Source organism: Sphaerodactylus townsendi, linkage group LG07 (genome assembly GCF_021028975.2).
Source record: "Sphaerodactylus townsendi isolate TG3544 linkage group LG07, MPM_Stown_v2.3, whole genome shotgun sequence".
Taxonomy (NCBI): Eukaryota; Metazoa; Chordata; class Lepidosauria; order Squamata; family Sphaerodactylidae; genus Sphaerodactylus; species Sphaerodactylus townsendi.
The window spans coordinates 15,774,793-15,787,494 of NC_059431.1; the positions used below are offsets into that span (position 1 = coordinate 15,774,793).

At 46.1% G+C, this 12,702-nt stretch overlaps 1 protein-coding gene across 1 annotated transcript in view; it reads left to right on the forward strand.

Moving 5' to 3' along the window:
* Nucleotides 1-12,702, forward strand: part of RAB27B (RAB27B, member RAS oncogene family) — a 133,058-nt gene that overhangs the window by 61,466 nt on the left and 58,890 nt on the right. Inside the window, exon 3 of the mRNA XM_048503865.1 lies at nt 7,253-7,350. The gene's annotated coding sequence lies outside the window, so the exon portion shown is untranslated. The remainder of the gene's footprint in view (nt 1-7,252; nt 7,351-12,702) is intronic.

Sequence of the window (12,702 nt, forward strand, 5' to 3'; positions counted from 1 at the left end):
GTATCTTTCCAGTAGGTGCTGGCAAGCTTATCTGGGCATTATAATATAACTGAGCACCAGACTACATAGGTCAGTTCCTGTAAGCTTCGGAGGAAGGACTCGATGCCACCACAGCCCTGCTGAGCTCCCCCCCTCCCCAAATCCGGCCCTCCAGAGGCTCACTACCCTCGATTTCCAGAATCTCCAAGGCCTTTTTCGCACACACGGTTTGTTCTAGAATTAAAGCAATCCGCATCGACATCCTGACCTTTTTGTTGCTGTTTCGCCGCTCGATAGCATTCACACATCACCAGGTTGTTACGGATCTTCTGGTTGTTTCGCAACTCGTTTTTTTGCATCGCCCTTGAATGCGGTGCAAACGACGATTCCGATTGGCTGTTGTGCCGTCCAGGGTCCAACTGGCAAGCTCAATCACATCCTGATTGGTTGCAGAAAATCGCATCACATGGTGGGCGTGACCCCTCGCAGTCGCTTGCTCCAGTTGTGTTTTGCACCTAGGCACCAGATTGTGGGGGGAATCCGTTTTATACAAGAAAGTTGCACAATTATCGAGCGACAGGAAAAATGTGGGACAAAGGCTGAAATGAGGTACAGATTGGGGGTCGGCACACATTACTGCTCAAGTGTGTGCGAAAAAAAGCCAGAAACAGTGACGACCTCACGTATTAAATCTGGAATAAACCGTGTGTGCAAAAAAGGCCCAAACCAGAGAATGCGACTCCAGTTAGGCTTGATTTCCGAGGCTGCCCGAATCTGGTCTAAACCGACTCAGTGGATGAAAGTTTTAGTGTACTCGGGTGGATTCTGTCCTGGTCCTCACCTTTTCTGTAAAGCATTGTTTCTCACCTGCTCGCTTGTCACTGCTGAATGTAAGCCTCACTCATTTGGGCAAAGATGTTAATTTTTCACTGGGACTGAAAAGGATTCGCGGGTCAGTGGTTTTTCTAGGCCTTTTTTTTTGCCTGACAAACCTATTCTATTCGATTTGGCCTTCCCTCTGGTCCTGCAGCTAAAAATACATTACCTTCCAATGCTGAAATGAAGGTGTTAACATTGTGAGCTGCACAAAGGAGGGGAACGAAACGTAGTCCTGTAACAGTGGAATTAAGCATTCGAAGGTCAAGAAAATACAAATGAAAAGCCATTGATTACAAATTGCAAAGGTATAGAATCTATTCGTTTATTTATTTGTTTACCTGCTTGCTTATTTATTACAAATTAAAACTATCAGCACATGTTAAGGGGCCATAATAGCTTACCTTACAAATATTCCCTTGCACGTACGTAACATAAATTGGATATAACTAGCCAATTTTTGACCTAACCAGATGCATTTTGGCCAAGCCATCAAAACTAAAACGTCTGAACACCCAGGCTAGAAATAATGCTTATTATAATCTTTACTGTATCTTTACCTTATACTACTTGCTCCGGATTTACAATTGGTATCTTTTGACTAAGATACAATGAAACATTGCTGTAGCAGACAAATATCTTCCCTTAAAGAAACTGGGACATACTGAGACAATATATCAATCTCTTATTGAAGATTCTATACCCAGGTGCTATTTGAAGTGATCTTTGCAATTTATCTTAGTCATAAAAATTATAATGTAGGCTATTATGGGCCCTTAGTATGTGCTGATGGTTTTAATTTACATATATTTCCAGGCTAGCATTGTGAACTATCGGATAGTTTACTGACTAGTAAGCACTTTTCTATGTAGAATTAGAAGCAAACACTTCCCAAATGCACCAGACCACTGTAAAGGTTCAATTAATCTTGCCAATAATTTCAAGTTCCTGGAAAAGAAGGTGCTTCTAAATAAAAAAAGAATGATCCTCTGAAGATGCCAGCCACAGATGTAGGCAAAATGTCAGGAGAAAATGCTACTGTAACACGGCCATACAGCTTGGAAACCCCACAACACCCCATCAAAAAGAATTGTTATTGTATAACTAAAGGGGGAAGGCTTTAGAAAGGATTGGACTGCTTCTGTGAAATGTCTGTTTATTTAGATACAATGAAAACTGAGGAAAATTCAGGAATATCAAGTCTTTGGTTGTTGAGAGATGAGCCAGAATAGTTCTGGGATCGTCCGAAAAAAGGCGGGGAAAGGGCTGTAAAATAGCTCAGAACCAATCTTGGGCAAGGAAACGTTGTTGGCCAAGTGATATTGTAACTCATGTAGTGGAGGTCTGAATTAGCTGCTAGCAAAAGGTATGTGAGCCCAACTCTTGACAGGCTGCTGTGCATTTTTTAATGCCATGCCCTTTTCTCTTTGACAGTCCCTAATGTCCTGCCCAGCTTTACCTGGACTGTTTGTCCTCTCTTCAAAGAGCAGGAGCGGCATAGTCAGGAGTCTTTTATTTTCTCGAAGATTTTTGCAGGTTGTCTAGCTTTTCCACACAAATTGTTTGCAACGTATTTTACCGCCAAATGCTGTATGTTCTCTTATAATGCTGCATGTTTATTCCTCCATTTGGTCCCAGAAACATTTCTCCTCTCTAGTTTCCCAGAGTGCTTTTGTTCGATCAGTTTCCAAGCCAGCTTCCCTTGATCCCTTGCAATCAGGTTGAAATGGTCTTTATTTCTCCACCCCACCAAACACCTGGCTCTTGTCCATGCCCTGTGTAGAGTCCCCCATCCTCCCCTTCAGCCATTTTCTCCTCCCCCTTGTCCTCTGTTTTCAAAAGAAAATTTAAAAAAAACCAAATCCTTTTGTCATTTCAAACTAGTGATGTAACATTGAGGCAGAGATACAAAGAAGCAGGGTGGATTGGATCAGCTTTGTCAATTTCACATAGAACTTGGATAGTAAGGTTCAGGCAGAGATACAAACTAAAAAAAAATTCCAAACTTCACATACACACTAGAAGGGTCAGTGCTATCAGTCACAGACCAGGAAAAGAATTTGGGCATCTTAGTTCCATGGGAATGTCAACTCAATGCATGGCAGCTGTGAAAAAGGCAAACTCTATGCTGGAGATAATTAGGAAAGGAGTTGATAATAAAACTGCAAGGATTGTCATGCCCTTATATAAAGCCATGGTGCGACCGCACTTGGAGTACTGTGTTCAGTTCTGGTCGCCACATCTCAAAAAGGATATCGAAGAGATAGAAAAAGTGCAGAGAAGGGCAACGAGGATGATTGAAGGATTGGAGCACCTTCCTTATGAGGAGAGGCTGCAGCGTTTGGGACTCTTTAGTTTGGAGAGGAGACGTCTGAGGGGGGATATGATTGAAGTCTATAAAATTATGCATGAGGTAGAAAATGTTGACAGAGAGAAATTTTTCTCTCTTTCTCACAATACTAGAATCAGGGGGCATTCATTGAAAATGCTGGGGGGAAGAATTAGGACTAATAAAAGGAAACACTTCTTCACACAACGTGTGATTGGTGTTTGGAATATGCTGCCACAGGAGGTGGCGATGGCCACTAACCTGGATAGCTTTAAAAAGGGCTTGGACAGATTTTTGGAGGAGAAGTCGATCTATGGCTACCAATCTTGATCCTACTTGATTTCAGATTGCAAATGCCTTATTAGACCAGGTGCTCAGAAGCAGCAGCAGCAGCAGAAGGCCATTGCTTTCACACCCTGCACGTGAGCTCCCAAAGGCACCTGGTGGGCCACTGCAAGTAGCAGAGTGCTAGACTAGATGGACTCTGGTCTGATCCAGCAGGCTAGTTCTTATGTTCTTATGTTCTTAAACTAGCATGGTCAATTAGATTAGTCAATTTCTTATCAAACTTCTGAGGTAACATTAGAACAGAGAGCGAGGGTGAGGGTGATTGCATCAGCAATAGAACAACAAGACTGTGGGGTGCTTGAAAAGACTACCAGGAGTAATGACTGCCAGTAATTGGGGTCTGCTGCAATAACAATTGTGCATTACTGCAGATCAGATTTGGATGAAAAATGTGGTTCTTTCTGGGTGGGGCTGGGCTGTGTGTTTCTGCATCTTCAGATAATGGCACCTGCTCCAGGAGTTATTTTGGGTTCCATTTTGAGTTGGCAGTTCTCAACAATAGATATGGGGGTTGAGACGTTTTTGAATTGCTGCTTCAAGATGTAACTGTGCAGTACTACTGCTGGAGTGCCGACGTAGAAGAGAAAAAAGAAGAGTTGTTCTTCTGGGTCATGGAGGACATCCCACCACCATCAGGAATAATACGTTTTCAGTAGTAGTGTGTGGAATAAATGTAACTGAAGAGCCAAGGGTGGGGGAACCCAAAACAGATTTGGGAAGGTATGCAGAATGATTTCACAGAAAACTTTTCCAAGATTTAAGGTTTGGTCGCTGGGAAAATTTGTGGTAAGCTGTGCATGCAGGAAAGGCATAGACCTTGTTTGAAAGGTGTTATGTCCCTTGCAAAGTGAGTCATCATATGGTATTCTTGTGCCTTTTCTTGAATACCTACCTAGACCAGTTGTCAAACTCTGGCCATTTGCTGTAGGACAGGGGTCAGCAACCTGTGGCTCTCCAGATGTTCATGGACTACAAATCCCATCAGCCCCTGCCAGCATGGCCAACTGGCTGATTGGATTTGTAGTCCATGAACATCTGGAGAGCCACAGGTTGCAGACCCCTGCTGTAGGATGAGGAAATCATTGCCCACGGAGGCTCTGGACTTGAAAATTCCTCTCTAGCCCAAGCCCCCTTAGGACTGGCACAGACAGTCCAAGGCGGAAAGGCCAGGGGGCTGGTGTGGACTGCACAAATATCACCAAGAGCAGAAATAGCAAATAATAAGGAGCTGCCTTATAGGGAAGCATGTCACTGATCCAACTAGCCCTGTATCACCTACTGAGCATCCCAGGTGTCAAGAGTGGGCCTTTTCAAAAGTTACTGCCTCTTTTAAATGAGGTGCTGGTGACAGGCTTGAGAGCTTTGCACATGCCAAGTAATGCCCTGAGCTGTGATTCTCATGATTTTTTTTTTAAAGTGATGAAAAATAGCTAGGAGAATGAAACGGTACTGGTATATGGTCTGCCTCCTACAGGACAGAAAATTTTGACACATTTGTAGCAAGCAGCAATTTGTGAGATGCTTTGGGGGGGGGCTTGCCATCTTTTAATGGTGTTTTGTTTTCTCAGTTGCAAAACTGGGCTCAATGCCACTTGAAAAGCAGCCAACAATTTACCTCTCCGATCATGATCTTACAACGCTCAGTCCACAGGGATAGTGTCGAGCAATGGTTATGGTCTTGGACTGAGACCAAGGGATCCTACATGTGAGCTCCCAAAGGCACCTGGTGGGCCACTGCGAGTAGCAGAGAGCTGGACTAGATGGACTTTGGTCTGATCCAGCTGGCTTGTTCTTATGTTCTTATGTTCTTAACCTGGACTCAAATTCCTGCTTGCCATGAAACTTACTGGGTGACTTTGGCCTACAGAGATATTTTTTTTAACAAGTAAAGTGAATTTTTTTTTTTACCTGGAACTCCCCCGTAGGAAGAGCAGAGATATGCCACAGAAAACGCAGCGTATCTCCAAGGCTGGGCCCACCGACACAAGGGGTTAAACAGGCGGTAGAAGCCAACTAAGGTCAGCTCCATTCCCAAAAATGTCCTTGTCATGCCCCCGCATGTTCGGGACAGTGCAGAAGCGCTGATAGAGAACTGGGGGCTGCAGCTGGCCATCTCAGGGCCCTGCGGCAGCCAGGTGCTGGTAGATTTGCCCCTCTGTCAGGGTATGAACCTGGGGGGTTGGTGGAAGCACATGCCACCTCCAGAGAGGGATCCCCCCCCCCTAAAAAATTGCACTGTCCAAAAAAGAGGTGTGTGGGGTATGAATTTTAAGTCCCTGGTTTCTAGATCTGGAGGTGGCATATCAACAAATACTCTCCCATCAAGGAGCTCAGGATAAAAACCGCATGGGTTTATGGCTGCAAAAGTGTTAGGCTTGCTAACTCCAGGTTGTTAAATTCCTGGAGATTCGTGGGCTGAGTCTAAAGAGGATGGGCTTTGGGAATCCAAGAATCCTCAGTAAAATTAAAGACTATAAAGTCCATCTAATCCTGGGGTAGGGAACCTGCGGCTCTCCAGATGTTCAGGAACTACAATCCCCATCAGCCCCTACCAGCATGGCCAATTGGCCATGCTGACAGAGGCTGATGGGAATTGTAGTTCCTGAACATCTGGAGAGCCGCAGGTTCCCTACCCCTGATCTAATTGGACTGCCAGTTTCTCCAGAGCAACCGATCCCTGTAATCTGGAGGTCAGGTGTAATTCTGGGAGATCTCCAGGCCCCACCTGGAGGGTGGCAACTCTGCTTTTCTTTTGAGTGTTCTATTCATGCAGAGCTTTTAGTCCAAGAATATCACAATGTAAAAACAAAAATCAGCAAGTGCATCAGAGCCATTCGAATATTCCAAAACAAGCACGGGCCATGTGGATGCACGGGTTTTAAGGTTCCATACAATTTTATTTGTCCCAGCCGGAATTAAGTTTCCAGGAAATGGAAAGATAGGATCCAGTTCCAGGCATTATGATGCTGCTGGAAAAATAGCCCAAACCATGAAACTTAGTTCAAAGGTAGAAGTAATTTCATTAGTTAGCCATCCAAGGTCATCTGTGGATTAGATTTTGGTTGGTTACCCTGGGAATGCTAGATCTCCTCTCGCCCATACACATCAAACAGACTCCCGTGGCGAAAAGCCCATTAAAATAAGCATCAAGCTGCATATGGCTGATCAGACCTAAAAACAGAATCATAGTATCATACAGTTGAAAGAGACCACAGTGGCCATCCAGTCCAACCCTCTGCCATGCAGGAACACACAATCAAAGCATTCCTGACAGATGGCCATCCAGCCTCTATTTAAAAACCTCCAAAGACGGAGACTCCACCGCTCTCTGAGGCAGTGAACTCCACTGTCGAACATCCCTGACAGTCAGGAAGTTCTTCCTCGTGTTTAGAAAGATGCATCCCGTTTGCCTGCTTCTTGCAGTCAGAAACAAATTCCTGCACTCCCAGACGTGCATTACAATAAGCGAAATGACTGGAACAAATTTCCTGTTTGCATGAGCAGCACATACTAAACAGCTCATTACAGGCGTCAGTGAACATTAGCAACATTTCCAGGTGCGTTTCTATGTGCACAGATGATCGGCGGAAGATTTTCTTTGTTCGGATGGTGTGCTCAGAGGCGCGTGCTTCGCCCCCATCGACATGTCGCCTGACGCACCAGCCCTGGTGGAAAAAGCTCTCTGTTCATGTTGCCCCTTCTTTCCTGTTCCCCACACAGAGAGCTTCTGAGAAGGCTGTGATGGAAAAGAGGATTTTATTTCTCCTTGCTACCCTGCTTTGAAGAATTCTTCGCAGAGGCACACCGCTACAAATCAGGTCAGAGTCGTTTTTCCTCCAGCTCTAATATGTTAGATCAGTGGTGGCGAACCTTTGGCACGGGTGCCAGAGGTGGCACTCAGAGCCCTCTCTGTGGGCACACGCAAATAGAGTGCTCCCCCCCACATCTAAGCTGGCCTGGGCTGCCCGGCTCAATTATTAGCATTAAACCTAAGACCAAATTTTGGGGAAGCAGTGTAGGTAACCCTGTTAAGCACTGTTAAACCCCACTGATTTTCATGCAAAGAACAAAAGCTCAATCCTTTACCTGGGAGTAAGCTCGGTTGCTGGCAATGGGGCTTGCTTCTGAGTAAACTGTCCTAGGGTCATGATTCACCCATTGGAACAAATGCACGGTTGCTTCAAAGCAAAGCCACCGACTACCACCAAGCTTACTCCTGAGTAACGCACGCCTCGGAGCCAACTGTTTTTTCTAAACTAAAACCTCAGTGTTCAGGTTAAATTGCCATGTTGGCACTTTGCAATAAATAAGTGGGTTTGGGGTTGCAATTTGGGCACTCGGTCTCAAAAAGGTTCGCCATCACTGTGTTAGATGGATGGGTCATGGTGGGCAGCTACCCCAAAGTGGACTTTTTCTGTTGCAGTGTCTTGATTCTCTCTCCCTTGGCTCAGCATCAAGAGTCAGCATGAGAGTCTGCATGGTATGACTCCACACGAAGTACGCTGGGTGACCTTGGGCTAGTCACAGTTCTCTTCAAACTCTCAGTCCCACTCACCTCACCAGTGGTCTGTTGTGGGGAGAGGAAAGGAAGGGAAGGAGTTTGCATGCCACTTTGAGACTCCTTGCAGTTGAGAAAAGCAGGGTATAAATCCAAATGCTTCTTCTCTTCTTCTGAGTAAACTTTGGCATGAGGCTGTTTGGGAATGAATTATCTTGCAGTCACTGCTTGGTCACAGGATTAGAAGTGATACCCACTGTTTTACAAACAGGGATTCCATTGTCTCTTGTAATGAAACTCCTCCATGTTTGCATGAGCAGCACATACTCCATGTTCTAATTTTTTAGCACGCACGACAGGAACTCAACCTTGATGGTACCATTGTACTCTACCAGTTATCAGACAATGACTAGAATGTGTCTAGCAAACCATAATAAGCTGCACTCTGCAGCCTCACAACCCCCCTGCTTTATTACTGCAAGACTGATTAATCTGTCCATTTAGTTTGGAATCAACATATGTGTCACCCAAACCTATAGCTGTGGAAGAACAGGTTGGAACAACCAGCCAAAGCAACCACTCATTGTTAGAAGGAAAAACTTTCTCTCAGAGTAGCTTTGTCGCCTTTGCTTAGAACAGTGGTGGTGAACCTATGGCACGGGTGCCAGAGGTGGCACGCAGAGCACTCTCTGTGGGCATGTGCAAACAGAGTCGCTCCGCCCCCCTCCCCCCACATCTAGCCTGGACTTGATTATTTGCATTAAACCTAAGACCTAGTTTTGGGGAAGCAGTGTAGGTAACCCTGTTAAGCGCTGTTAAACCCCACTGATTTTCATGCGAAGAACTAAAGTGTGATCCTTTATCTGGGAGTAAGCTCAGTTGCTGGCAATGGGGCTTGCTTCTGAGTAAACCCTCCTAGGGTAGTGATTCACCCGTTGGAAGAGTTGCATGGTTGCTTCAAAGCAAAGCCGCTGACTACCACCAAGCTTACTCCCGAGTAACGCATGCCTTGGAGCCCACCGTTTTTTCTAAACGAAAACCTCAGTATTCAGGTTAAATTGCCGGGTTGGCACTTTGCGATAAATAAGTGGGTTTTGGGTTGCAATTGGGGCACTCCGTCTCAAAAAAGGTTTGCCATCACTGGCTTAGAACAACCATAATAATGCGTCCATTTCAAATCACAAAAGGGTGCCAGCATTGAAATGACATCACTGTTGAGCAAGTGTGCCTTTCGGGCTCTTCCTTTAAAATTTGCATCATTGTTAAAACACACTCCCTGCAGTTAATCAATTGATGATTCCTTGTAGCCCTTAAAAATAAAATCCATTTGCATCTTCTTATTTACAATTCATGTATTTTCTCCATGGCACTGGGATATCTCATTGCGGAATAAGATGCCGGATCAATCTTTCTGCCTGTAATTTTCAGAGCCCTCGTCAGAGGAGATTTTTACACTTCCAACCCTGCTTGCAGCACAAATGTACTTATATTTGCCTTGGGGTGTGCTTTATTTTCATGTGATACAATAAAGCTAGACGAACGATGATCTGGCTGTTTGCCTTATCCAGAGGAATCTTGATAATCTTCTCGATATACTGGGCGGCTTTTTCATTTCAGTGGGGTGCTGTGTGGTTTCCGGGCTGTATGGCCATGTTCTAGCAGCATTCTCTCCTGACGTTTCGCCTGTATCTGTGGCTGGCATCTTCAGAGGATCCTCTGAAGATGCCAGCCACAGATGCAGGCGAAACGTCAGGAGGGAATGCTGCTAGAACACGGCCATACAGCCCGGAAAACACACAGCACCCCAGTGATTCCGGCCGTGAAAGCCTTCAACAATACATTTTTCATTTCAGTTTCCTGAAAAGCAGCCGAAAGCACCCCCCCACCCCCCCGCAAATAACTTAAAGTTTTCTGCTGAATCATTCCCTCCAGTTTTTACTTTAGAATTCCTCCCCCTTGACATTTTGAGACAGTCCAATGTTCAAGACAAGCTTTTTCTTCGCTGTTCGTGCAGAGTTGTAACCGTTTATTACATTATTTGAAAGAAAAATACAGACCTGCCTGGAATGTCTAGACTTACGTGGGACTCCTTGCATAATCACAAGCCTTACGAAGCTCAGTAATGTTGGCAGATTTCTAGCTATGGGGAGAAGTGGTAGACTCAACGATGAGAGATAAAGTTGAATGTTTATTGGGGGGGGACTACATTTCAGATAGCAAAGCTGAGAGGCAGAAGAAAGCATGCTTGACCCATAGAAACCAGACACGTGCAAAGAGTTATGGCAGCCATTCTCAACCAGGGTACCGTGGTACCCTGGGGTGCCATGAGCATGTCCCAGGGGTACCGCGGCAACACTACTGCCCCTCCCCCCTCATTTTTGTGGTGTCTCCCACCGGCGCCAGCAAGGACATGGAGCTGGCCCATGGGGCAGGGCCTGCCACAAGGTCAGCAGCCACCCCCTCCCCCCAGTGCTTCCCTTCACCCTGGGAGGGGAAGGTGGGGGTGTGGCAAGCAGGGGCAATGGGAGGGGAAGGTGGAGGGTGGTGGCAGGGGTACCGTGAGATATGAAGAGTGAGGTCAAGGGTACCCTGACCTCGAAAAGGTTGGGAAACACGGAGCTATGGCCACATACAGCTTCCTTATACCAACTCTTGGCCCATCAGACTGGCAACAGCCTCTCTACAGGGTTCCAGGTTGAGCTCTTTCACATCGCTCACTGCCTGGTATTTCTTTTGATCGGAGACGACAGGGCTTGAACTTGGGACCTTCAGCGTTGCAAAGTCGATGCTGTAACATGGAGCAACAACCGCTCCCCAGACTTTCTGAAAGAGCACATCTCTGCAGGTGGGCTTTGTGGGTGCCTCTCCCCACCCGCCAACCACAACAGTTTTGGGGGAAATGTTTTGTGAAAGGAGCAAGGGTCAAGAAGGATGGCAGGCTGTTTGAAAAAGCCGCAGGGATTTCATGCTCAACCTCTCCATTTCCACTGGGAGAAGCGGTGAGACGTTCCTGCCCCCGGCCTTGAGTTCTGGGTCTGTCCCCTTTGTTTTGAAGCGAGAGAAATGATACTGAAAGTGGGAGGAAGTGAGGTGTGAGAACGACATGCAAGCCTTTGGGAAATTTTCACTCATGCGTATATCTCTTGCCTCGCAAAATGTAGCATGTGCCAAGTGGGGTCTGAAGATTTCCCATTATTACAACTGATAACAGAGATCACTTCCCCTGGAGAAAATGGCTGCTTTGAAGGGTACAACGTTGTACCGCACTAAGGCCCATCTCCTGTGCAAACCCGGCCCTCCCCAGGAAATATTCTCTAATCCCCAGTGGTTTCTTAAGTTGGCAGTCCTATGAAGGGCAGAGGAGGGGGGAACTGCGCCCAGGGCACACATGCACCTGCGCCCCTGCCGTGGCACTGCCCACCCCACCTCACCCCGGAACGCCCCCTCTACGGCCCAACCACGGCCCAGTCACACCCTTGCCTCGGCGGCGCCCGGGGCATCGCGCCCCACTGTCCCATTGGCGCTACGCCACTGGTCCTATGTGAAGAGACCAGAGGACTTCCTTCTCCTCAGCTGAAATGCATTTATTCATAGGTAAAATCTCGTTCTTGTGAGTTGAACTTAATGAATGAGTAACGGAGAGCAATAATTAGCTTCAACTGGAAAGAGAAGATAAAACTGAAATCAACATGCTTAGAAGAGCTTCCCTCCTCTCTCTCTCTCTCTCTCTCTCTCTCTCTCTCTCTCTCTCAGATTAGTCATTGTCCACCTACGAAGGGGTAGGGGAGGAAAAGGGGGGGGGTAAAGAATGATGATTCATCTGTGCGATCCTTGACCAAACATCATTGGATTGAGCAGAATTTGCCTCGCTCATTAGCTGTATTGAAAATTTCATGCCAGCTCACCAGCACTAGAATCTGATTTTTTTAAAGGCGCAGGTGATGTACTTAGGACACACCCCTCCATCCTTAGTGAATGGTAATGGGAGAGGTAACAACCAAACTTAAGAACAAAAGAACTAGCCTGCTGGATCAGACCAGAGTCCATCTAGTCCAGCACTCTGCTACTCGCAGTGGCCCACCAGGTGCCTTTGTGACGAGACTATTATTATTATTATTATTATTATTATTATTATTATTATTATTATTATTATTATTATTATTATTGGGTTTATAAACCGCCCTCCCCCGAAGGACTATAAGAAAAGCCCCTGCACTTTGTTTTGAACTCCTGAGGCACAGCTTTTGTGAAGCACCCAGCTCAATCAATCAGTCCCAGCCTGTCTGCTGGGGAGAACAACTAAAGTCTGGAAAGCATGCAGACAGTAGTTAGTTATCTGGCTTCCGACTCTCAGATGTGATGTGTAAGTAGCAAAAAGCTGAATGCTTGAGTGTCTGCTAAGCCCGTTCCCATGATTTTTGGCCTTCATTCAAAGTGGTTGCCGTAAAATGGGAAGACAAATGTTGAACCCCTTCCTGTCACTGAACAGAACATGGAAGTCTTAAGAAGAGAATGCACGAGTCATCCGTATGGTATTGTCCTGGCCTGCCAAGGTCCCAGAGAGTCAGGTTCCAGCTAATAGCAGGCACAGAAGCAAGAGGGGGACAGAGCGGTCTTACTCTGAGTCCTGAGAAACAGAGTCCAAGCAGGCCTGTTAAGAGACAGTCAAGGA